Raw genomic sequence first — 26,525 nt, forward strand, 5'->3', positions numbered from 1 at the left:
CTTTCTCACAATTGCAATTTTTTACCTCTAAAACCTCTAATTACCAAAATTTCTGTCTGGGTTTGCACTGGCCCTCTGCAATCTGGAAGCTGTCCAGGTGGTCACACTGCAGCAGAGCCTGAACACTAACCCTGAGACCTGGGAAATGTCCTCAATCTGTCAAAACCCGCTGCTTCAGAGAGTCCAGCAAGCTTCCTCCACAGCAGGGCCGCTGTGCCTGCGGGTTGCAGGAGTAAGCACCAAGTCCAAGAAACTGGCAGATAATTTGTGATACTTTTGGGAAGAACGCTCCTGTTGGGGGAAAAGGAAAGTTCATCTATGTTCAATCCCAACGAGGGCTGTACAGCCACCCCTCCTGCTGAACATCACACACCCAGGATCAAACCACAGGCAAGGGAGAAACTAGATTGTTAAGCCACAGAAACTCAGTCAACCTGTCCAGTTTTGGGTCTCAGGAGAACATTCAATTCAGAGAGTTTCCTCAGCCCCTCTGAAGCTCTGTTTATGATTGATTAATCTAGACATATAGCAATGACAATAACTTGACAAGTCTCTGTGCAAGAGGTCATTTTTAAAGCATCATTATATGCATTTATCACTCATGACTATAATTATAATCAAGCCTCATCTGGCATTTCCTAGCTTTGGGGAAGAGTGTGGTGGGGGAGAGCTTGCTTTCATTTTCAATCTAATTACCATTCTCTTTTGTTCCAGTAGCCAAAGCCATCTTCCATTTTAAAAGCACAGCAATACCTACCTGCAATTATGAAATAAGTAATTTAATTTAAAGCAACTGCTGCATACAAGAAACTCCTGCATCTTGGAGGTCCTGGTGGAAAAACACAAATTACACATCTTTATCACAGAGCTGTCCAGTTATGGCTCCCTATAGCCTAGTATTACCATAAAATAAAAATGTAAAAAGATGAAAAGCTCACAGCTTCACAGGGCAAAACCACCCCTGTATTTCATATCTCACAAAACCTACTCTTGTGCAGCACAGACCTGAAAGAAAATTTTTGCCTTAAGACTAGGGGAGGATGCTTGGTTCTCTGCACAGTTGACAGGTTCAGTTACAAAGGTATTACCCTCAGTGTGAGAATTACAAGTCTAAACACCACATCTTAAATAATTCAGGAACTCAGCTTGAAGGATGGTAGCAATTTCTTTTCACTTTAAATCCTGTCCCACTCTTTCCCACACTGATCTCCTGAGACTCCACTAAACATAAAGCAGCAGGCAATAAACAAACAAACAATTAACACAGACAGATGCACCCACCGTCCCTTCTCCCCCATGTGATCATGAGAAAGAACTCTCCCATGTCTCTTCTTTCTGCTGACATGGGAGTCAGAAAGGGAGCGCAAAAGATTATTGATCTGATCTCCAAATTCAAAAGTGCAGCACACCCCCAGGCTCCAAGAGAGGAAATCCTTGGTAAGGTCATGTCAAAAGTGTCCTCTGCCTGACAACACTTCTCACAGCTGACACAACTTTCAAGGTGCCCGACATCAAAGCTACAGGGTGAAGTCAGAAACTCTGACTAGGTTTATAAATCCCAGCTTAACAAGCTCACTGTGATTTATGAACATGGTACATTAATGGCTGGGCTCAGCATCACTAAATCAGTCATTCCTGCTACAAGTAAGCTGGATAAATCAGACCATTTAATTTAGAGTGATTTATATTGCAGATAAATCAACATATATCTGTGAGTGATTTGTTGATACATTGCAAGATCTTCTAATCACTTTCTGGCTTTCCATCAATCAAAACTTTTGGGAATTACGTCATTAAATCCCAGACTAGAGGGGCCAGGGCCATAAGTCTTGGAGGCAGAACCAAGAAGGCTTACAGCGTGGAGTGATGGTTTGGTTAGGACTCCCTGCACAAACTGGAACTCAAACTTTGCATGAGATCCATTCTCCTGTCTTGTTCCACAATTCCTCAGTCTCATGCTTCCATGCACAAAAATGAGACGAGCATGTGCCCCTGAGGGTTGGATCATGAGGAAAAGTACCTTCAGAAAAGCACAGGGTGTTAAACACTACTCATGCCTACAGTGCAAGGCAGTCAGGGATCCTGGCCACCACAGAGAGCCACAAGCTGAGGTATCCTTCAAGGTGATATTTGATTAAATTCTATTCTACTTTTTTCTAAAGAGTTCCTAGAAAGATAATCAGAAAACCATTCAGCCTTTGATATTCTGGTATCATTTTGGAGGACTGTGAAGCAGAGGGGCTGAAGAGAGCAAGCACACAGGTACACACCACAGCTACTCCAGCATCTTTACTGGATGATTTCCATAGCTCCAGAATGGGGAACTCAAGGGCAGGGAGACTCCAAGGATAACTTTACTCTTGCATCTCAGGATGAACAATTTCAAGTCCTAGCTCCACTCTGGTCAGCTTGTTCCCCATGTCATTCTCCATGACTGCTTGCTCAACTGTTGAATGGGAAATTAAGAAAGCAGCCTCATTTAAGAAGCACTTTGGGATAAGCTGATGACGAATCCTCTAGAGAGGAGATTTGCTCTTCAGGCCCGACTTCTGACCTCAGTGGTCGTTTAGTCTTTCCGCATCTACAGATGGCTTAAGACTCAGATCTAAAGCACTTTGGGTGTCTCTCTATTACATCTCACATCCTTGATAAATTCTCTATTTCCTCCTTCCATAAACCAAGAAGTTTAATTTCTTGTGCAAAGCTAACAACTTCTCCATCACAAAAGCATTCTAAGTTAGTTAGAATCCAAAATATGACAGCCAGGTGTGCCTCACTAGGTTTCTATCTTAAAAAAAAAAAAAAAAAAAAAAAAAAAAATTAAAAATAAAGAAAAATTTAAAAATCCTTTCTCAACAGTTAGGCCTTGGCAGCTCCTGCTTTTCACAGGAAAAACTCCTGTCGTCTTTGACCAACATTCTGTTTCAGCTTTCCTGTGGGAGTGTGGCATTGAGAAAGTAATACTGGAGTAATCTGCAGTTCAGCAGAAATGGAGTTGATTAGCATTGTCCACGAATCACTGTCTGACCTGTGCATCCATTTATTTTGGCAGCATTTGAATTGATCTAAAGGTGATACTTTCTGAAATGCTGTTGCACTGATGCAAATAGTTCTTACAAAATTCCTAAACACAGCAACATACCCAGTGCTGGTCAGGAAGACATTTGTAAAGTCCTGTCTGTACTAGATAGACAAGCAGCAAAACTGACTCTGAAAAGCATTTGGTTGGGTTTGTTTTCTCTTTAGCTTAAGCATATACAGGAGAGGTTTGTGCTAGCAAGAGATATCAGAGGGAATGCTCCATAATGGGGAATGCCCAGAACAGAACAGGCAACAACAGCCCTATTCCCAGAGCTGGACACAGCTGCCTACTACAGCCAAGTGGGATGCATCCGTCTGTGCCGATAAAACTAGAGCCGATAAACCTAGAGCCGATAAACCTGGGACACCCTGGGCAGTGACAAGGACACAATCACCCCTCTGCTGCCCTCAGAAAAGCATCCCTGTTCCCTTCCTCACCAGTGCCCAGACTGGAAGAAATACAACTGCCACTCAACAGTGCTCTGATTGTTTTACAATTTATATACACACACCCACAAATACACATTTATATATACATATATGTGTACATTGTGTTTATATATATATATATATATCTATATATGCATACACACACACAGAGGGATTCTGGACATAATAGTAGGAACTGAAAGAGCTCGTGGTTAAGTGCTTTAGTCAGAGACTTTTTCAAACCCAGAGTGTCTGGCTGTTCCTCCCCTTACTCCCAAAACTTCAGCCTCTGTAGTCTGGACCCCCTTCAATTCTATAATTAATTTAAAAATTTGGCAATATAGCTGGATTTTGCCACTTTCAGAATGATTTTATGATTCAGAGATGCTTGCTGAGGACAAAGCATAAAAAGAGTGGCATTTCAAATACAGTTGATTAGGTAATTTGTGCCTTTTAAGTGGACTACATGACTATCTGCACATGAAACACCTCAATACTGATTAACTCTGGTGAGATTTATGCCTTGGATTAACTGCACGAGTTGCAACCCAGAATCAGCATGCTTTGGCTCTTGGCTACAGGGCAGATTCAAAACCTTAGGAAGTGCTAGCACAAAGTTATAGCACCTTATTTGTGTAGTCTTGTGGGAGACTTGAGCTCTACTCTTCAAATATTTACACACACACACACACACACACACACACACACACACACACACACACACACTTCACACACCAGACTAGACACTGTGGAAGCAAAGCTGCAGATATGCATAATACACCTTTTTTTCCTACGATATTGCTATGAAGTAGGAGGTGAGATTATTCACATATTAGGCCTTCAGTCTCCACAGAACTGTCTGTGATTTCTGTATTTATACTTTCAGTGTTGTCACAGAAAACATTGCAAGAGAGTTTGATCTTGAATACTGATGCAAATTAAAAAAAAAAAAAATCTGGCATTTAAACCTCATCCCCAAAGCTCAGGAAGGCACAGGCTCTCAGATTTTTGCTCTCTTCTTTCTTAAGACAAAATGAAAGAGCAAAGCAGCAGGAGACTATCACACAAATGGCAATCATAAATTGATCAAGCTATCAGACAAGAAGCATCAAGAAGCAAAAAATAGATTAATGAGCATTCATTATTGACTGGTCAAGTGATCTGGCAACACTTCACTTCCAAAGCTGATAGTAGGACTCTCTAATAATTTCCAAGCAGGACAAAACCTTTCCTATGCCACTGGGCAGCACATCTCTGGCCTTCTTCTCTTCAGCATGTGGGCAAGGTTAAACAGAACTTAGATACAATACTGGCTGCTAAGCAGAAATATCCCAAAATTTGAATTCCCAATCATGTAAGCACAAAGACAAATGTGCAAATCTAGATTAAGAGATAAATATTTTTAACAACCTATCATAGGTTGCTACCTAGTACTAATAATAAAGCTTCGAAGATAAGCAACAAAGAAGTGGGAAGAAAATGTAAGGCTTCCCATGGCAGACATTTACGTCCCTGCATTGTCAGTGTCACTGTGGCCAACATAACTGTTTACGTTGACTCATTTTTATTATGAAGAAAAGGTTTGTAGGCTGGGCAGACTCTGAGAATAGTCCTGCTTTCTAGTACAGTGTCCAGGTCCCTTGTATGAGTCTGGGCTCTGAACTACCCTAATTTTACATACAGCCTGGTGTCTGTAGCATACATGCAGATTACTTTTTCTGTATCTGCCTAGTTCAGATAGGATGCAAAAACATAACAGGTCATCAACCCACATGCTCATGGCTCACTCCTGGTCAAAACAGCCCAGCTCCAAGGACCTTCCAGGAACAGAGCAGAGGATATTTATTTTATCAACTTTCTGAACAAGTTCAAAAACATTTTACAAAGGGCAGTGAAAGGGGTGGAAAGCACCTTATGTGAGCAGCTGGCTCAAGACACATGGAGCTGATGGATTGAATGCTGCCAACACTGGGATCGTGTTGCTCTTGTGCAGATTAACCGTAACCTTGCATACAGTGGGAACTGGTGGCTGTATTAGGAATATTCTACAACAAATGAAAAGTGGGTGGTTTTTTTTGTTTGCTTGAGGGACTGCTTCAATCAGGTAAAAAAAAAACAGACTCCTCTTCTATGCACAGTGACACCACAGACTCACCTGACTCCACTGCATGTGTTGCGTGTTCAACTCTTTAGGTACAGAACGGGAAAAATGAGTGTCAAAAGGTTAGTATGGTTGGCTATAAGCCTCTCTGTGCTCTTCCCAGTGCTGCTGCCTCTCTCCTGGAAGAACTGAAATACACAGCAGAAGTACTTGGCACTAATATTTACAAAAAATCATAGAAACCCTGCTTTGCCTTGTGGGGATCCACCTCTTCTCCCGTGCCTCATGTTTCCTTGTTTCATAATTCAGCAAGACCTGTGAGATAGAGTTTTGAGGCAGGACAAGAAGGAAGAAAACAAAGTTCTACTGGGGATCTTGGAAGAATAACCCCCCATGAGAGTCAAAGTTCAATGGTCAGTGGTCAAAGACCCCCCAACAGGCTAAACAGCCTTTATGGTTAGTTAAAGTGAGATAATGGGAGTGAAGAAGTGAAGTGGTTCCTCACTCCTTCCCAGCTGCCACTGCCTTCCAGAGTGGATGAGCTACTGCCTAGTGTTGAGCAGGGTGGCTGGAAGCAGATTCAGGAGAGTGGAGAAGTAGGAATCAGGGAAAGGAAGATAAGCACTTTGTGCCTGACAGAAGGGAGGAGGAGGAAATGCAACCATCAGCTGGGAGAGGTAACGTCTGCACTACCAAGGGAAGTGAGGTAAAATGAGAATTGACAACTTTCATTGCTCTCTGGGAAGGATGATCCAGGAAGATGAGAGAGAAGATAGAGGGGACCTGGATGGGAGAACTTTACTTGTACCTCACCCTAAAAAAAATAATCCCAACAAACCAAACAAAACCAAACCAGCAGCAGCCTCTCCATATACTCTAGATGCATTTGAGACAAACATCAAACTAAAAAAATCTGAAGATAATTCAAGCACAGATAATAATTTAGTCTAAGTTAATATCAATAATTCAGGTAACTCCAAAGCTCTATCTTCACTGAGATAAAACACCATTATTAGCATAGAAAACTAAAACCATTTACTTTGAGATCAGTGAGATCAGAGCATGAGAGGAAATTGAGCTCTGCTATCTCCTTTTAATACCACATATTTTCCTAAACTAATAAATCTTTATGCCACAAACCACTGGTTTTTTGCTAAGGGGGCAAACACCCTTTCTTCACAAGTTCAGTACTTCCTCCCTGCATCTTTCTTACCAGCAGAACATTTTTTCCTAAACTTTTAAAAGTAGATGTAAAAATACCACTACTGAAAAGACGCAACCAACCAAATTTAAACAGAAAATCCCAGTAGCCATGATGAATCACTCCCAAAGGGAAGATATTCTGCAAAGCTGGTATTTCACAGTGTTATAAAGTTCTGTCTGGGACCAATTTGAAAATAACTTTTCACCAAAGATCAAAAAAATACCCCAGGATAACCTTTAGCCCAAATTATCATTTGAGGTCCCAATGGCTTTCATACACACAGTAACCTCTTTCCCTGCCAACACCCTTCTGCTTCTGGCTTCAGATTTCCACAGAGAAGAAATTTAAATACCCAATCCTCACAAACCATTTTATTTATTAATGGGCAAAATTGTTTCAGTTCCCTCTTTTCCCATGGCTACTAGACAATGTTGAGATACCCCTTCTGCTTGTGTTATTTATGTACAGCTAAACTGCATTTAATTCAATTATAAGTGAAAGCCACAGGAAGCCAATATGACAACTCCACTAGATAATCTTCCACTTCACTGCCACAATTTCATCCATAAGGTCATTTTCTCATTTTATTTCAGGATTCCTGGCTGCCTCAAAGTCTGATTTGTTTATTTTAAGACAAAAGCAATAATGTGTCATTTTGGTCATGTCAGATTTTTAATGTAAGTAGAGATAAATAAAGTCTTGAGACACTACCTTTCTTAAGTAGTAAAACAATTCCTTTTTATAATGTTAAATTAGAAAAAGTAAACAGTTAATTTTCAACACCAGGAGGGACATTCATCTTGCTGAGTGCTTCTAACCGAGATGCATGCACAAAAATCACTGTGCATTGCACAAAATATAAATACTAAAATAAAATACGGCTATTTAATTATATGGCATTTTAATGAGATTTTATAATTATATTGCATTTTAATGGCACTTGGACAATTAACTCCCTTTGCAAATCTCTGCCTTAGGCAATGACCTTGTGCCTATGTCCACCCCAAACCAATGTGTAAAACAAGTCCAGGGTAACCTATATTTCTGCTGAGGTACCGTCACCTCCAGAATGAAAGCAACCACTGTGGCCAGAACACACAGCAGGAGTGCTCCATTTAGCCATGAGCTAATGGGAGATTTCACCACACAAGATGTAACACTGAGAGCCTGAGACAAGTAGTTGCATCCCATCCGTTTTCCTCTGCTCCACAGGCCAGCAAGGCTGACTCACAGGGAGGAGCATCATTTGGACACTAATACCACGACCTCAATGAATATGGAGGGGGATGCTGTCTCTGGAATCTCCCTGGTGAATATTAACCTGTGCCAACCTGCCTCTCTTTTAACAGCTGGGAAGGAAGGACAAGTTCACAGATGCCAACTTATTAACTTATGGGTCAGGAAAATCTAATTCTCCTTGGGAATTACTTTTCTAAATAAAACTCATCCTTTCAGTGCAGTGCTATTTATATGATCTGCAAGCTTATACTGCTCATTTCCCATTTAGTTGAGTCTTTCTCATTTTTTATCTCACTCTTGATTTCTTGATGATGTCTGCATATCCATTGTCACCTTTCATTTAGAAGTGATTCATTCTTAAAAGGATTTAGTCAGCTATGAACAACCAAGCTGAACACTACTGTGGATGGCATAGCCAGGGAAAGAGAAACTCTAGGAATGTCTGGACAGATCTATTCAGATAACTTCCTCTGTAAACAGATCAAGTAGACGGCACAAAATAACCCGCCTTTAGTCTTTGGGAATTTTACTCCAGAATTTAGGGTCAAATTATTGCTGCTGTCATGCAGACTTTAGATGCCTTCTCCTCCACTTCATCACTGCCTATCACACCCTTCCAAAGCAGCAGCTATTTATCTCACTCTCCCGTACATGCAAGAAGCAAACTGGAACATTTCACCATCTGTCCAGCAGCAGATTTTGCCCACTATCCTATCACGCCATAAAAAGCCTTCCCTGAGGAGGTGACCACATCTGTCCCTTGTTGGGAGCTGTGTTCTGGGTTGGTGTTATGTCTGCTCCTCTCCCGCCCCCACACCTTGCTGTCTGCATGGAGCTGCCGCCGGTGCCCTTTCTCCCCCCCCCCCCCCGGAGGGGTGGTGCCCTGGGGGCTGGGCTGCTTGGCTTGCCCTGCCCTGCTGCCCCGGCTGCTGCTGCTGCTGCTTGCTAGCTACCCCGGCCGCTGCTTCTGCCCCGCTGCTTTTGCCCTATTGCTTCTGCCCCGCTGCTGCTGCTCCGGCTCTGCCCTGGCTGCTGCTGCGTTTCCCCTCCCCCTTCTCTCCTTCAGCTCCAAGATCTGTACCGGCTCCGGACGGGACCTGAGCATCAGAGACTGCCTCCGGAGCCTGCCCAAGAAGCTTCTCGTCCTTCCTAGCAGCGACCGTCTCTCACTTCGGTGAAAACAGTTCTTTTGTCATCTGGGATTGTACTTTCCTGTTGCTGGGAAGTGTTTTTTTCTTGTGTTTGTTAATAAACAAGTTTTTTCCACTTTTCCCCCCGAGTAAAATTCTCTCCGAGCCCAGTGGGGGGGAGGAATTGTGAGGGGGGTTTATTTTGGGGGGCTCCTTTGGAGGCTTTCCCCCAGTTTTGTCCTAAACTTGGACAAATAATTTGGTGGCCCGTACGGGGAAACGAAGAAAGTGGAAAAAACTGTGTAACTATATATATAATGCTGTTTGGAATGGATTTCAGTATGTGGTTCTGGATACCGGGGTTTTTTGAGGTTTTAATGCTTCTTTGGTCTCTGGGGTTATTTTCCTGCCCGGAAATAGCTCCAGTACTGTCCCTTATTTGTAGTTTTTATACTAGAGGGATAATGACCAAAATATTGATTGGACTGGGCTTGGTTGCAATGGCTTGTAAGAGGTTTATGAAAATGCTGGAATCGGTTCCAGGGATATCTTCTGGATCCTGGTTATGGATATGCATCCAGTTTATTAGAGGAGAAGCAGGGGAGGAGGCTTTTCAGCCTTTGCTTCCCTTTGTCTCCTCTGAATTTTTTACATCATTATTAGGATATGTGCAGTTCTCCTTTAGTATTAAAGAGATCATCTTTCTGATGTTTAATGTTGTAAGCTTCCTCTACACAGTTTACAGTTTATATAAAATCAGGGCTGAGGTTTCTAGAGGTGCTGGTGCGACTCCTGATTTAGCAGCAGGACAAAGTGTGAGGAGTCCTGAGTGGTGTGGAAAATGGCAGGACCTGGGCCAGATGTTAAAGGAATTTTCTGATCCTATGGTTTGGGATTTTTCACATGAGCAAATTCAGAACCCAGCTGAGGTGGTAAAATATTTGAAAGAGAAATGCCACAATAGCTCCAGGGAAAAAAAAATTACTGCAGTGAGCTGGGCTCTGGCGTATGCTTATCGTACCCTGTTAGATAGTGGAGAACAACAAACAAAGGGAAGGGAACAGGGAGATAACATAGCTACTATGCCAGCTACTCAGGCTGTAGTTAACACCTCAGGCTCGAGGACAGGGATGAAATTAGAAAGCAAGCTTCAACCAATGGCTGTGGCTACCAGTACAAGGAGTGGGAAGTGCACCAAGAAGACCGATCGGCCAGTGGAGGATGATGATGAGGATGCAGGAGAAGGACCTTCAACACCTCCTGATGTAAAATCAAGAGTTAAAACCACTGGTGTGAGATCAGAAACTAATAATGAGTCCCTGTCCTTAAAAGATCTTCGTGGTTTAAGAAAGGATTATACAAGACAGCCCGATGAATCCATAATTAGTTGGCTAGTTCGGCTTTGGGATGCAGCAGGCAAGGCTACCATCTTAGATGGCACTGAGGTGAGACACCTGGGATCCCTGTCTCATGATCCGGTCATCGATCAAGGTATGATGAGGGAGGCTAACCCTCAAAGCCTCTGGGCACGTGTTTTAGACAGCGTAGCACAAAGATATCTGTGTGCCTATGATCTGTATATGCAACAGACCAAGTGGAAAACCATAGAGCAAGGGATCCAACGTTTGAGGGAGATGGCAGTGGCGGAGATTATTTTTTCAGATGATATAACAACTAGGAACCCAGACCTGGTACCATGCACACCTGTAATGTGGAGGAAGCTGGTGCGTCTGCTTTGTCCATAATGAAGCGGGAAGAGGTATATGAAACGGTGCTGGACATGGCAAAGAAGCTCTGGGCATACACGGATGCTGTGCATGGCCCAACCCATGCCAGAATCGCCGCCGTGGAAACACGCTTGCAGAACTTAGAGGACAAGATAGAGGAAAATCATAAGAGGCTCAGGGAGGAAATTAAGGAGGACCTCCTCCAAATTTCAGCTGTGCAAATTAGACGTCCTAGCAACCAACGCAGACGTTCTCCCGATGGGGAGAGGAGGTACACTCCCCGGGCCGAGCTATGGTTTTTCCTGCAGGATTCTGGAGAGAACATGAGGAGATGGGATGGAAAGCCTACGGCTGCTCTGGCACGACGGGTGAGGGATTTGAAGGAAGGCAAGATTGAAAGCGGAAGTTCCATCTGAAGGAGAGCCGCTCCTGTTGCCCGTACCCAAAGTGCCAAATATGATAGTGATAATGACATGTCTGACCCTCTCGAAGGAACTTCTAAGACGCATGCCCCAGGGAAGAAAGATAAACAGGCTTAGAGGGGCCCTGCCTCTAGCCAGGGTGAGGCGAGGGAAAATCGTGTCTTTTGGACTGTGTGGATTCGGTGGCCTGGCACATCGAAACCACAGAAGTACCGAGCTTTAGTTGACACAGGTGCCCAATGTACGATAATTCCATCAAGATATGTGGGGGAAGAATCCGTTTCCATCGCTGGTGTAACATGTGGCTCGCAGGACTTCACCCTGGTGGAAGCTGAAGTGAGTTTAACTGGAAGGGAATGGAAGAAACATCTTGTTGTGACTGGTCCAGAGGCCCCATGCATTTTGGGCATAGATTACCTTCGGAGCGGGTATTTTAAGGATCCAAAAGGCCTTAAGTGGGCATTCGGGATAGCGGCTGTAATGGCAGAACACATCCGGCAATTGAACACCCCGCCTGGACTAGCTGAGAATCCCATTACAGTAAAACTTCTGAAAGGAGAAGAGCAACGAGTGCCAATTGCCACTTCAATAGTACATCGCCGGCAATATAGGACGACTCGAGATGCTGTGATCCCCATCCACAAGATGATCCGTGAGCTGGAGAGCCAAGGGGTGGTTAGCAAAGCCCACTCACCCTTCAACAGCCCCATCTGGCCTGTGCAAAAATCTAATGGAGAATGGAGACTAACTGTGGACTATCGTGCCTTGAATGAAGTGACTCCACTGCTGAGTGCTGCCGTGCCGGACATGCTGGAGCTGCAGTACGAGCTGGAGTCCAAGGCAGCAAGGTGGTATGCCACCATTGACATCGCCAATGCGTTTTTCTCCATTCCTCTGGCCGCAGAGTGCAGACCTCAGTTTGCTTTCACCTGGAGGGGCGTGCAGTACACCTGGAATCGACTGCCCCAGGGGTGGAAACACAGTCCCACCATCTGTCATGGACTGATACAGGCTGCACTGGAAAAGGGTGAGGCTCCGGAACATCTACAATATATTGATGACATCATCGTATGGGGGAACACAGCAGCAGAAGTGTTTGAGAAAGGAGAGAAAATGATCCAAATCCTCCTGGAAGCCGGCTTCGCCATCAAGAAGAGTAAGGTTAAGGGAGCTGCACGTGAGATCCAGTTCCTGGGAGTGAAGTGGCAAGATGGACGGCGTCAGATCCCTACTGATGTCATTAACAAAATTACAGCTATGTCCCCACCAACCAACAAGAAAGAGACCCAAGCTTTCCTAGGTGCCATAGGCTTTTGGAGAATGCACATCCCTGAGTACAGCCAAATTGTAAGCCCTCTTTACCAGGTCACTCGCAAGAAGAACGATTTCCACTGGGGCCCTGAACAACAGCAAGCTTTTGCCCAGATCAAGCAGGAGATCGCTCATGCAGTGGCCCTTGGCCCAGTCAGGACGGGACCAGAGGTAAAGAATGTGCTCTACTCTGCAGCTGGGAACCATGGTCTGTCCTGGAGCCTGTGGCAGAAGGTGCCTGGTGAGACCTGAGGCCGACCCCTGGGATTTTGGAGCAGAAGTTACAGAGAGTCTGAAGGCAATTACACCCCAACGGAGAAGGAAATTTTGGCCTCCTATGAAGGAGTCCAAGCCGTCTCAGAAGTCATTGGTACGGAAGCACAGCTTCTCCTGGCACCCCGACTACCGGTGCTGGGGTGGATGTTCAGCGGAAAGGTTCCCTCAACCCACCATGCCACCAGTGCCACGTGGAGCAAGTGGATAGCCCTCATCACTCAGCGTGCCAGAATCGGGAAACTAAATCGTCCTGGGATTCTGGAAATAATTACAAACTGGCCCGAAGGTGAAAGTTTTGCTGTCGCAGATGAAGAACAAGAACCAGTGACACGGGCTGAAGAAGCTCCACCACACAACGAGCTACCGGCAGAGGAAACACGCTATGCTCTATTCACTGGTGGCTCCTGTCGCGTCGTGGGGATGAACCGGAGATGGAAAGCGGCTGTATGGAGCCCCACACGACGGGTTGCAGAGGCCACTGAAGGAGAGGGTGGATCCAGTCAATTCGCCGAACTCAAAGCTGTCCAACTGGCCCTTAACATCGCAGAGAGAGAGAAATGGCCGAAACTCTATTTATACACCAATTCCTGGGTGGTAGCCAATGCTCTGTGGGGATGGTTGAAGAAATGGAAAGGGGCGAACTGGCAGCGCCGAGGAAAACCAATTTGGGCTGCTGAAGAGTGGAAAGACGTCGCTACTCAATTAGAGAAACTACCTGTGAAAGTTCGCCATGTAGACGCCCATGTCTCCAGAAAGAGAGCCAATGAGGAGCAGCAACATAATCAGCAAGTAGATCAAGCTGCAAAGATAGGGGTGTCGAAGATAGACTTAGATTGGGAACACAAGGGAGAATTGTTCCTAGCTCGATGGGCCCATGATGCCTCGGGTCATCAGGGCAGAGATGCCACCTATAAGTGGGCATGAGACCGAGGGGTGGATCTAACCATGGACAGCATCTCCCAGGTTATCCACGACTGTGAGACGTGCGCTGCCATCAAGCAGGCGAAGCGGGTGAAGCCCCTCTGGTATGGGGGGCGGTGGTCCAAGTATAAGTATGGAGAGGCCTTGCAGATTTACTACATCACACTGCCTCAGACCCGCCAGGGCAAGCGCTATGTCCTGACCATGGTGGAAGCCACAACTGGATGGTTAGAGACGTACCCAGTGTCTCATGCTACAGCCCGCAACACCATCCTGGGCCTGGAAAAGCAGGTCCTGTGGAGGCATGGCACCCCTGAGAGGATCGAGTCAGACAATGGGACTCATTTTAAGAACAATCTCATTAACACCTGGGCTACAGAACACGGTATTGAATGGGTGTACCACATCCCTTACCATGCACCAGCTGCAGGTAAAGTGGAAAGGTACAATGGATTGCTGAAAACCACCTTGAAGGCATTGGGTGGGGGGTCTCTTAAGAACTGGGAACAACATCTAGCAAAGGCTACTTGGTTAGTTAACACCAGAGGTTCTATCAACCGAGCAGATCCTGCCCAGTCTGACTCCCTTAATACAGTGGATGGAGATAAAGTCCCAGTGGCCCATGTTAGAGGTCTGTTAGGAAAGGCAGTATGGGTTAATCCTGCCTCGAGTACAGGCAAACCCATTCGTGGGATTGTCTTTGCTCAAGGACCAGGATGCACGTGGTGGATAATGCAGGAAGATGGAACAACACGGTGTGTACCACAGGGAGAACTGATTGTAGGATGAGACAAAAAGACATATGTAAGTGTTGAAGGTCTGAGTAAGTGAAATGAGAGGAAATGTGTAAGTGATGAAGGTTTGCGTAAGTCGGATGAAAGCTTTACGTTGCAGTTAGTGGGTGTATATCCCAATCGTGTGTAACGTTCACGATGTGGGATAAGGGGTGGAATGTTCTGGGTTGGTGTTATGTCTGCTCCTCTCCCGCCCCCACACCTTGCTGTCTGCATGGAGCTGCCGCCGGTGCCCTTTCTCCCCCCCCCCCCCCGGAGGGGTGGTGCCCTGGGGGCTGGGCTGCTTGGCTTGCCCTGCCCTGCTGCCCCGGCTGCTGCTGCTGCTGCTTGCTAGCTACCCCGGCCGCTGCTTCTGCCCCGCTGCTTTTGCCCTATTGCTTCTGCCCCGCTGCTGCTGCTCTGGCTCTGCCCTGGCTGCTGCTGCGTTTCCCCTCCCCCTTCTCTCCTTCAGCTCCAAGATCTGTACCGGCTCCGGACGGGACCTGAGCATCAGAGACTGCCTCCGGAGCCTGCCCAAGAAGCTTCTCGTCCTTCCTAGCAGCGACCGTCTCTCACTTCGGTGAAAACAGTTCTTTTGTCATCTGGGATTGTACTTTCCTGTTGCTGGGAAGTGTTTTTTTCTTGTGTTTGTTAATAAACAAGTTTTTTCCACTTTTCCCCCCGAGTAAAATTCTCTCCGAGCCCAGTGGGGGGGAGGAATTGTGAGGGGGGTTTATTTTGGGGGGCTCCTTTGGAGGCTTTCCCCCAGTTTTGTCCTAAACTTGGACAAGCTGCTAGGACAGAGCTGCCTTCTAGTGGAACTCATCTGAACACATGGCTCTGCTAGATCTCATCCCCAGTTTACAGCACCTTTTCTCTTGAACTGGCTGGGTTGGTGACTCACAGGTCTGCAAGGGAACTGAGCAGGTACACTCAGGAAGCTGCTTATGGCACAGGAGATGAGGAGAAGCGAGCAGCTACTGTTGGGGCTTGAGGGAAGGGTGCCCTGTGAAACCTTTACATCTGTGGGAAATGACAAGGCAGCCTCAGAGTCCAAGATAGCTGGGTACTGTACTGTACTTACTTGGGAAAGGAAAAGTAAGCCCTATATTAACTGAAAATTTACTTTCAGATTTTAGAGTGTGGCTGGAGATAACAGAGGCATCCAAAATGCTGTGCTAGCAAAATGCACCCAGCTTCCTCTTCAAATGAGCCTAATAAACTGGGAAAACCCTGTCAGTCTGAGTATACTGTAAGTTAGTGAGGCACACATTTAGTCCCTGACAAGGCTGATTTCCATGGTGCGACATGTGCAGTTCAACCAAAGTGAACAAGTTACCCCAACACCTCACCTCTCTGTGGCAAAGTGCCCCTGCTTTGTCTGCTCCTGCTTTTGGGGTTTTGTTCAAAGGGACAAAGTAAGTCCACCTCTTTTCTTCATCATCCACACCCCCTAAGCCTGAATAGGCTGGCCATGCAAACAACTCAGCTCTGTAACAATAGAACAGCTTTCTGTAGCCATGACCATTACAATGCCAGCTCACCCTGGGACTTTTCTGCCAGATCCTGGGACAGAAAAGTCAACTCTGTCTTTTGAATTCCAATCTGCAAAACAAAGCCAACTCAGGGGAAAAAAAAATACCCAAAGAGAGATATAGGACTGAAAACAACAAATACTCACTCTATTCTTCTGCCTTTCTTACCACAAAAGGAGTAAAATCAGAACTGGTTTTGATCAAGGCCCTGTGGCTGAAAGTGGTACATTTGAGGGAAGGAAGAGGCAGGAAGATAAATGGTTCTAATTTTGGCATATCCTACTTACAAATGCACCACACACTATATCACCCTAACCAAAGCAGGCGCAGAACTTTTATCACAAGAGCAATGCTGAATCCAGAGGCTGGTTTCAGTACTGTAATGGTTTGAAAGCAAAATCAGTGAGAGATTCCAAGTCAGAAATACAATTTAATCGGAAAAAAAGAGAAACATAAAATACATGCAATAGTACAAAAGGAAAAAAACACTGACAGAGTCAGCACACAATCTGACACCCTGCTAGTTCGGGTGGCAGTAGCAGTCCAGATGAAGCGGTCTTGTTGAAGTAGTGATCCTGTAGAAAGGTCTGGTAGCTCTTGTCCTCTGGAAACCAGTGGGTAAGGGCTGCCTTGGTGTTCCAAATCTCAGTTTTTATCTCGGTAAGAAATGTTTGGCTCCTCTCCCTGGGTGGAGCATCTCACAATGGGATGATGTAATTTTATCAGTCATGCAGTGGGACTCAATGGCCCATTAACAGAAGTTATCTTCCTGGAGGAAGGATGGGTCTGGGAAAGATAAAGAACATTGCCCCACCTGTTTTTTAACAGATGGCCCATTAGCAGAGGACATCTCCCACAGAGATAATAATCACAGCCCACGTGGTTTCAGCAAATGGTGATAGAATACATACTTTTGGGCACATCTTTACATTGTAACCTAGGACAAGTACCTACATCAGAACAAACATGGCTTGCAGATGTCCAAACCAGTACCTTGCTTGGGCTGTGCTCATATTCTTTTCACCTTCCCCTTGCTCGTGTTTCCTGGCAAATTATTCTTCACCAAAAAAACTCAACCTGCTGAAACCAGAAAACTGGAAGCTTTACTAAAACCAGATTATAAAACAATCAGAGAGTAAGTGTTTCACCTGCAAAGATGAGCATTTCCCTGCAGAACTAATTCCAGAAGCCATTTTCCTTCTATTAACTAGTGAAACAAACTGTTGCTAGGTCAAAGGAATCTGCTTAGCCAATCTATTTGGACCTTGTTTCCGCAGATTTCAGTGTAAGAAGCTGGCAACATGAGTTATTTTTCCTGAAATCAGTAGGATCTAACAAGAAATTGCCTCTCATGGATCAAAACCACACATGATGGCAACTATTACTATCCAAATTACACAGAACTGGACAAATACAGTCAGGCAGATCGTGAAACTAAACTGCTTTTAAAAAAAAACTGGTTTTGTTGGATGCAATCCTGTTCAGATTACAAGTCATTAAGAATTTGTCATAAGGTTTAGCTCCATCACACTTCTAAAAAAATTAATTTGGAGGCAAATCATTCAGCAGAAACAGGAAAAACAAACAAAAAAGAGAATTGAGAACTCATTTCTTAAATAATAAGAGTTTCCCAAGACATGTGCAGCTTGCTGACTTGCTCTAGTCACAGCTTAGTATGTGACAGGAAAATCTTGTTGATAAGCGATGGACAGAATCTAGATCAACCATTCTTGTTCTCCCTATTTAAAGTAAATTTACTTTCCACATCATAAGTATGTTAACTTTAGAAACACTGGTCAGGAAGTTCAGCAGGGAGTCCCCATTCCTGCTAGTGCTTTTCCTGCTACAATTTGTAAAGGTCTAGGAGAGTCCCAAAAGTGATGACAAATCTATTCTCACTAACCTATACATTATACAAATGCTTAACAGCCTGGGGTGTTTGTGGTGCAGATTGTATCACAAAATATAGCAAGAGCTTGCAAGAACAGTGTTGTGACTCCCCATGGTGGTTGCCTCAGCCCAGCATTAGGAAACAAAAACTAATTTCCACTGATTGCAAAACTGCAAAGTTTTGACATTTAGTTGAGTATCTCTTTTGTACCAAGCAATCATATTGCATCTCGAACCATTCTCACATCTTCCAACAGTGAGCAAACAACCCTAAGCAGCAGGGACTTTTGCTCCTAGAGAAATCTTCGCCCCTTCAACTTTTACACCCCTCCACCCTGTAATGATACAGAGAGTCTGAAAAATAAGCCTTGCAAATAGCAACCCAGTCAAATTAAATTCACATTGTTTCTCCTTCAGCTCAACTATGCCTGCAACGCTCTCTTTAGCTCTAGTTAACCACTGTTTGTAAGTCAGGTCCAGCACTCAGATGAAATCCCAGCAGCCTCTTCCCTGGTGGCATAATCAACCTGGATGCTCCCCTTGGTGATCCTGCATGAGCCAAGGCAGAAGCACACAGCAAACTTCTCTCCCAGGAGACAAAAGCACCCAAGGTGCTTCTCATTAGAACTTTCTGAAACTCACACCCTTCTCTTGTCTTCCAGCCTTCCTCTCTGAAAGCATCCGGAATACAAAACATATGAAAAGCACATGGGGAGACAGGAGGAGGGAGGGGAGTGGAAGTTAACATTGCTGTAATGAAAATTTTTCAAAGCTCCTTCTCTTTCCTGTTCCTAGATACAAAAAATAGGAGTGAAGTTGCTTTTTATTGTCCCCTTTCATTTTCTACCTTTCCAAGCCTCTCTGATTTTGGCAAAGTTACAGAATGACAAAATTAGACAGCTGCCTTCTTCTCAGTTTCACTTTGGAAATTTTACACAGAATGGGCTTCTTTGGGTTTGGGTTTTTTTGCTCCAAAGAGTGAGGAAAGAAAAATGCAAAAGAAAATATGCCTAAAATAATCCTAAGCTTTATTCATGCCATTGTATCAGGAGTTCAAAAATGCTGAGGGTGGTGGAAAGGAGAATTTAAGAAAACACAAAATAAGGGGAAAAAACCCTGAAACACAAAATAAATGCTTGCTTTCAAAATAAAAGTAGAGTTTTGATTGCTTTCCACATCTCTATCATATAATAGGCTAATATTTTACTTCAATTATGCATAATTTTCTACCAAAACCTTTTGGGGCGTAATAAAAAGTAATTTTCATTATGCTTTTTCAAAGTATAGTTGCTTGACATGCCTTATGAAAGTTGCCTGGTGTACCATTGCTATGGCTGTCTACTGTGTTACATGTTGAATGTCTGTCTCTGTAGCACTCCTGGCTACGGAGAGGCTCCAGTTTTCCTCTATCTTGTGAAAATCATGGGACTACCAAACTGCAAATATCCCTGCCCTTCTCAGGCATACAAAATTGATCAGTGAGATAACCACACACAGAAAAAATATTGCAAGTGCATTAACAATCTTCCCCCAAGTCCCTGAATTTCAGTTAAAAAACCAGTAAGTTCTGCGCTGGACTGCTGTGCACACAGGTTGTATCAGACTTTGTAACCAAGTCAAGACTTTCAAAGAGTCCAGGGAGCCATTATGAAAGCCAAAAAGAAGATCTAAATTTTAAATCAAAAAGTCCTGTTCTACACAGAAAAAATTTTTTTACAAACATACTCACTTTCCTAAAGGAGCCCACACATGCCCTAAGAGTTCATCTTTGAGTTAGCAAATTCCCTTTCATCAGTACTCTGAGCACACATGCTGCTTGCTTTCATCAAAATTCAACAGCCAGGAAAGGAGGGGGAAAGGTGTTGGTGTTAGGGGAATTTGTCAGCTGCAGAATCAGAGAGTAATTTCTAAAACCCTAAATATTTCAGCAATAAATGTGTATTCCCCAGGAAGCAGAGGTCCTGCAATAGCCTCTCCATCAGGAGGCCTCAGGAGGGCAAAACCATGCCTGCTGAAGGACATCAGAAATGAGAATTCACCTGGCAAAGTGCACAAAACACAGCAGCTAAACAAAACTCCATATGGAGACATCCTGAGATTCATGACTTACCCTGGGCGCAACACAATCAGCCCCCAGCAGTGAGCGGCAGGGCAGGGCTGGCCCTACGCACGGGTCACATGCCAGATGCTTCCAAGCAAAACAGTCTTGTGTGGAAAACCGCCCTCCAGCACTCACAGTGGGCAAGGAACAAAATCCAAAGCCTTGCCAAATGAAGCATACAACAGGGAGAGCTGGAAATGGAAACCAAAAGCCACGTTTCCAATAAGCATTTGTTTGTAATTTGGCAAGCTCAAGGCAACACTCATCCCTTCATTGCTTCCTCTGTTGACATACCTCACCTCTCGCCAGGTCCCTCTTTTCTGGAAGAGGATGGATTGACGAGTAAAGACACCCCCACTTTTCCTGCCTCTGCTACAGCACAACAGCCTCCAGAAAGGCAGCAGAGGACCAAGCAGAAAGAAATACGCTTTAGTTTGCCCCAGTACTTACTGCCAGCATCTCCTGCAGCTTCACACTCCACTCCCGGGCTGATCCAAAGTACCCACTGCCTCAGTGTCCTGGTTCGAAAAGATAGGTATGCGCTAGGGAAGAGCAGGGCCATCTCTTGAAATGGAGCTAAAAAAAACCCTCCCTCTGAATTAGTATAATTTTGGAATTAAGGGGCCTTTACTAGTGTGTATATATATATAAATGTAAATATATATAACAAACAGAACAGGAAGCCAGTAACAGTTCTTTCGGCTGTGGATACCTTTCCCCTCTGGAGCAGCTACCGTCCCAGCTGGCAGTCAGTGCCAGCCGGCTCCCAGTGGGCAGGGGCAGATGTGGTGATCCCGCACAGCTGCAGGAGCCCTGGAGGTGATGGCGTCTGTGTCCTGGATGAGAAGGGCGAAGGAGAGACGCTGCTCACAGATCTCGGGGGCAATGTCGGTCCCAGTGTTCCAACAGGATGCATGAAGGTGGTAGGCTGAAGCAGGAAAGCGTCTGAGCAGGGGGTGCAGGGTCCCACAGCCGAGGAAAGGCAGCTCCCAGCGTTGGGATGGCAGGGTGAGGTTTTCCAGCAGCCGTCCTTCTCTGAGCCAAACAAGCGCAAGAGCAAGCAACTGCCCCACCTCTCCTTTACCTGCCCCTGATCTCGTGGTGTTCCCCCTCTTCCCCCCCGCCCCTGTCCTTTGAGAGAAACTCCAAAAAAGAACAGGGAGCCTCCCCCTATCACTAGCCATCTTAGCATGCCAATGGGAAAAAAATCCAGACAGACATGAGAGGGGAAAAAAGAAAAAAACAAACCCCCAACACTCAGTTAAACCCCGCTTGGCTCTGGGAGCAGCCTACAGCTTCAACCTCAGGGAGTTTTGAACTGAAGGTCTGATCCAAGTGCCTTTCTACACAGGCAAACTCAGTTCAAATGAACATCCAAAGTCAGGCCCCACACCCTGTGCTGGTGTGGTATCCAGGTGTGACAGGAGCTGTTTGGGCCCAGGCTGCCTCAGCAGCTCTTCTGATGCCATGAGTGAAAAGTCCACAACCCTGAGGAGGTCTGAGAACTTCTTTTTACCCCACTGACCAGAGAGGGCTTGCAGGAGTGGCCAGAAAACAAGGATGTGGACAAAGGAAAATGAAAATGAAATCACAATGAAACAGAAAGATGGGAAGAAGGGAGACATGGGGATGCATGATTAACATTTTATAGTCTCCACCTCAGTTTGCTGTCCCCAAAACCCTTCACTATGGCAAGAAAGCATTTATGGCCCACTCCAAAGCTACCAAGAGCAGGGGGAATCCTGTCACTGGGTTTGCAGGGTTCAGGCTCACATGACAGCTCATAGATGTGTTTCCCTGAGGGTGTGGGCAAGATTGCTGCCAGACCTCAGAATGTCATCCATTTCTCCACTGGAAGGCTGGGGGCAGAACTCCCCACCAGAAGCCTCATTATAACGTTATCCTGGGAATGGCAGATCTTTCCCTGCAGATGCCCAGGAGCATGGACTATCCTCCTGATGACAAAGACATATCTTTCTGCTTGAGACACCCTAGGCATTTCCCAGAAGTCCCTGTGTGGCTCAGAGTAGTTATCTTTCAAAGTAGTATCTTTTTAATTTGCTCAAGGACACTTTGTGATTCCATTAAAATTTCTCTCCAGCAAACGTGCTATTATACAGCTTGGAAATTTAATTAATTAGACCACATGTACAATTTCTTTCAACATCTAATGCAGCACAGCGGAAGATGATCTGTCATGCTCTTGGTTACTTCAGTGCCACTTCGAAGAAACTCTGAAGTCTCTGGGCAGAGAAACAGCCCTGTCCTGCTCCCGTACTATACCTCTTATCACCATGCAGAATCATTCTATGCAAAAGGACATCCTCTCAAATAGCAGATGTTGCAGCCTACAGGCCTGACAACTGACTGCCCTCCACACTGTCTTTGCTTCAGAGTTGCTAAAGCTGTTAGCACTGGTAAAATTTTACTGTCCTCAAATCCCATTATGTGGTTTTCCTTCAAAATATCTCTTGGCAGATAATTCTTATAGTCCAGCCCCTTGTATGCAATAAGGTCTTTCCATAGTTACTCATGGTACACTTTTCAGTTTGAATTCCCCCTTTCCTTCTCAAAATAAAATAGAGATGAAAAGAACTGATCAGGTTTTCTAATAAAATTCTTCAGACCTTCTCTATTTTTCAGTGAGCTTTAAAAGCAGACAATGAAATAATGAAAAATTAGCAAACTGTAATTAATTTCTCACATTTTTTGAGACTCTAAATACCAATTTCCATTTTATCCTCATTTGGATTTATCATAATATTACTATCAACAAAGGGTTAAACTAAGTCACAGTTTAATCCATTCGTAATTATATTGCTGAAATGAGCTAAAAAACCAGTCAGTCTTGGAGGGGATCAATGCTTTGCTTGCATAGCACAAACAACTACATTCGGCAGTTTGCTAATTTGTGATCGTTCATTTAAAAATAATTTTTATTGTAAGTGTAGTACCTTTTGTTTCCCTGGAAATACAGAGTGAGAGAGGAGAGAGAGCAATCTACCCAAAGTGATTTGACAGCTCTCAGTGCTACTAATAATACTTGAATATAAGCAGCTCCCTGATTGCATCACTAGAAGAAGTCACTGATAAAGAACACCAAGAGGCAATAACCCCTGTGGAGATTGGGAGCATCAGGTAAATTCCTTCATTGTGCTCTTAAGGGTCATGGGCTTATCAGCAAGGCTATTAGGACTGTGTTGCCTTGTCAGGAAAGAGTCTGGACCAGCTAGGGCAAAAAACAACTGAATCATCAGAACTGAGCTGAGTAAGTAATGTAAGAGAAGCCCAGTTAGTTGCACTACACTAGTCACACAGGAGGTTTTCCTCTCACTCCTGGAGCTGGTGGAGAGCACACCTGTGTAGAATCTCTGCTGGGATAACATAGCTAGACCCTCACACTACAGACAACCACCAAGGCAGATGTATTTAGTAGTCATCTCCATGCATCTATGAGGTGAATCCAAAGAAAAGTTTAAAGTCCTTGAGGCTCCATCTCTCCCAAAATCATCCCTTGAGTTTAAACAATGCTATAGTTCAGCAAAATGTGCAGCACTGGTTTGACACAAACCCTGCCTGCAATGAGCAGGAGCAGCTTCCATCCAACCCTTTGCCATGACCAAACCATGTGAGCCACATGGAAACACTCTCATGCAGAGAGCAGTCCCCAGCTGTCCTCCCCACCCCTCAGAGGGACTGGGAAAGCAGGAAATCTTTCTTGAGCTTCTGTCAACAAGTTCTCTGTCAAAAACCCATATTCCAAGAACCAGGGGGAACAGTAATTAAAGGAGCAAATATGCCCTGGTTTTGAATGTGCAGGAGGCTCAGGGACACAGCCTGGATTTTTAACCAGCTGGCTTGCTGTGGGGTAAACAGCTGCTTGATTTTTCAGACTTTGTTACATGTCCAGCCCAGCAGACTTCCACCAACATGTGAGACTTGAACTTCTCCCTCAAGCAGGCACATAAGCCATCGCTTTAAATGGGGTCAGTATTAATTAATCCATTTTAAGCGCCTTTTTGCAGCAAAAAGAATACTTGGACATACAGTTTCACCTGCCAGCTACCACTACCGTTGTACAGAACAGCTCTTCTTACACTTGCAGGGAGAGGGAGTTTGTGTACCCTCCGCATTCAGGAAGATTCCCAGCAAACAGAGAAAGGACTCCTACAACAGGAGAACACATAGGTGGAACTATCAGCTTATTTCCCTAGAAAGCATGTGTGCAATTGTGGAAGGAAAGGCACTTATTCAGAGTACTCTATTAGTAAAGTTTTGGCTTGGCACTGTTCACAGAGGGTTTTTTGTACTTATATTAATTACAAAAATGAGCAGATAGAACATTCAGCATGCACCCACAGTAAGGACTCTCTTTACCATTATCTACACACACACATTTCTATTGTCTTCATTCAAAAAGCAAGTACTCTTTTTTACCCATCAAAAGACCTGAAGAGCCCAGAGAACATGCTGGAAAAAATGTTTCTATTACAGCATCTTTTAAACATAAAAATTAACTCAAAGCAAAGACTGAGCATGTGACTTAGTAATTTGTTGCCAAAAACTCAGACAGGGATCCACATTTCAACAGGCTTATCTCTGGGAAAAAAAAAAATAAACTCCACTGAGAAGAGTACTCTACTGGGAAGGTTCTATCAGTGACCTTGGGATAAAAACTGGAATATCACTAACCACAGCCACTTGCAAATCAAGAGTCAGGACTACAAACAAATGCACACAAACAGAAGTCTTGGGGTTGGGGACAGCGAAAGGGGTCTCCTCTTTGTTTAAAATTTCCACTTACTATTCCATGGATGGGGAACACAGGAAATCACTTCCTTATGGATGCTGAGAGACATTCCTGAATCTAAGAGCTGAGGCCTTAAGGAAAACCCCAAACCAACAACATTTGTAATAAAGTAACACTTCAAGATGCAAAAAAAAGACTTTGCACAAGTACTCATCACCTTTTCCAAAGACAAAATTTCCAATTTCCTCAGTTTTACTTCAGAATGCTCCCCAGAAAAAGATCCTCTATGACTTGCCTTTGCTATCGTGTTGTTTTCCTTTGCTTCCCCCTCCCTTTTACCTAATTTGTTATTTAGATGCAAATCTCAGCTCTGCTGATTTCATAACCAGTCCATAATATTTTTCATTAATATTTTACATTATAAAAGACTATGCAAAGAAGCCTTTAATGTTATTTTTTTCTTGTTTCTGCCTAAGAGAGAACAATGTTGCTTAGCACAGTGCACATTCACCACACTATAGGATAGGTATGGTACAGCTCTGCATGTGCCCTGTATCTGCATTTCTCCTCTCCACCCCCAGCTGTGGATGTCTGACTTTTGGACCCTAGGCATGATTTTAATGGGTGATTTTTATAGGTGTGACAGCTGGAGTAAAGTACTTAGCACTTGAGAAAATTGGGTCTCTTGGCTCCAAAGCCAACCTGGGCATTCAAAAATCATTACTCAGATCCTAAAAAATAATGAGATTGGCTTAGTGCAGGAGTCTCCGGGATTCTTTGTATCGAGGTAGACAGTGTGGGACAAAACTCAAACGCTCCGTTGAAGCTAAAGGTTACAGTTGCAGTTTATTATAAAAAACGCTGCTAGGGGCTGCCCTGCGAAGCCCCAAAGCAGGATAAAAGAGATAAAAGCGGGGAGAGAGAGAGAGAGAAGAGGGAGGGTAAAGAGAGAGAGTAAAAAAGGGAGTAAAAGAGAGGAAGAGAGAGAGAGAGTAAAAAAAGGGTAAAGAGAGTAAAGAGGGTAAAAGAGAAAGAGTAAAGAAAAAGGGGACGATTTCCCATTTACAATACAATAAATCTTCTTCCATGATGCATATTCTAATTTCCATTAACCAATCTAATACAGAATACAAATTCTATAGCATTTACATGCAGCCTATAGAAATCCTTATATTAGCATAGTGTGTTACATTTTAAACTCTAAGATCTAATCTTTGGACCCTGGCAAGTCTTTTTGTGACCTTTGGTCTTGCTCTCTGGCCGAGGGCGTTGTTTAATCAAGAGAGGATTAGCTTCAGCGGGCCATCCTATTGTTTCATGGTTATTCAGTAACTAAGGCTAGACATCTCAAACGTGGCTTTCATTTCAATTTCGTTCATGGTTTCTATATTCCCAGAATATGAGCATTCATATTTTCAAGATTCCTCTGTTTCATCTTTTCCAACAGCTTAGAAATAAAGATGGGTTTAGATATTAAAGGTTTTATTTGCCTTATGGTGTTTCTGTCTTTTGCATTGTGATAATTGATAAATGACTCGTGTTAATCATAGAAGTTTTGGAGTTTGTATAAACCAGAATACTTGGAATGGGAGGGGAGCATGGACCTAGATAAAGGGAAATATATGATTAAACCCA

The 26,525-nt window shown here is 44.2% G+C and overlaps 1 protein-coding gene across 1 annotated transcript in view; it reads right to left on the reverse strand.

The window, feature by feature from the left end:
* Positions 1–26,525, reverse strand: part of PAK3 (p21 (RAC1) activated kinase 3) — a 132,330-nt gene that overhangs the window by 92,512 nt on the left and 13,293 nt on the right. The gene's annotated exons all lie outside the window — the stretch shown is intronic.

This window comes from Oenanthe melanoleuca, chromosome 4A (assembly GCF_029582105.1).
Source record: "Oenanthe melanoleuca isolate GR-GAL-2019-014 chromosome 4A, OMel1.0, whole genome shotgun sequence".
Taxonomy (NCBI): Eukaryota; Metazoa; Chordata; class Aves; order Passeriformes; family Muscicapidae; genus Oenanthe; species Oenanthe melanoleuca.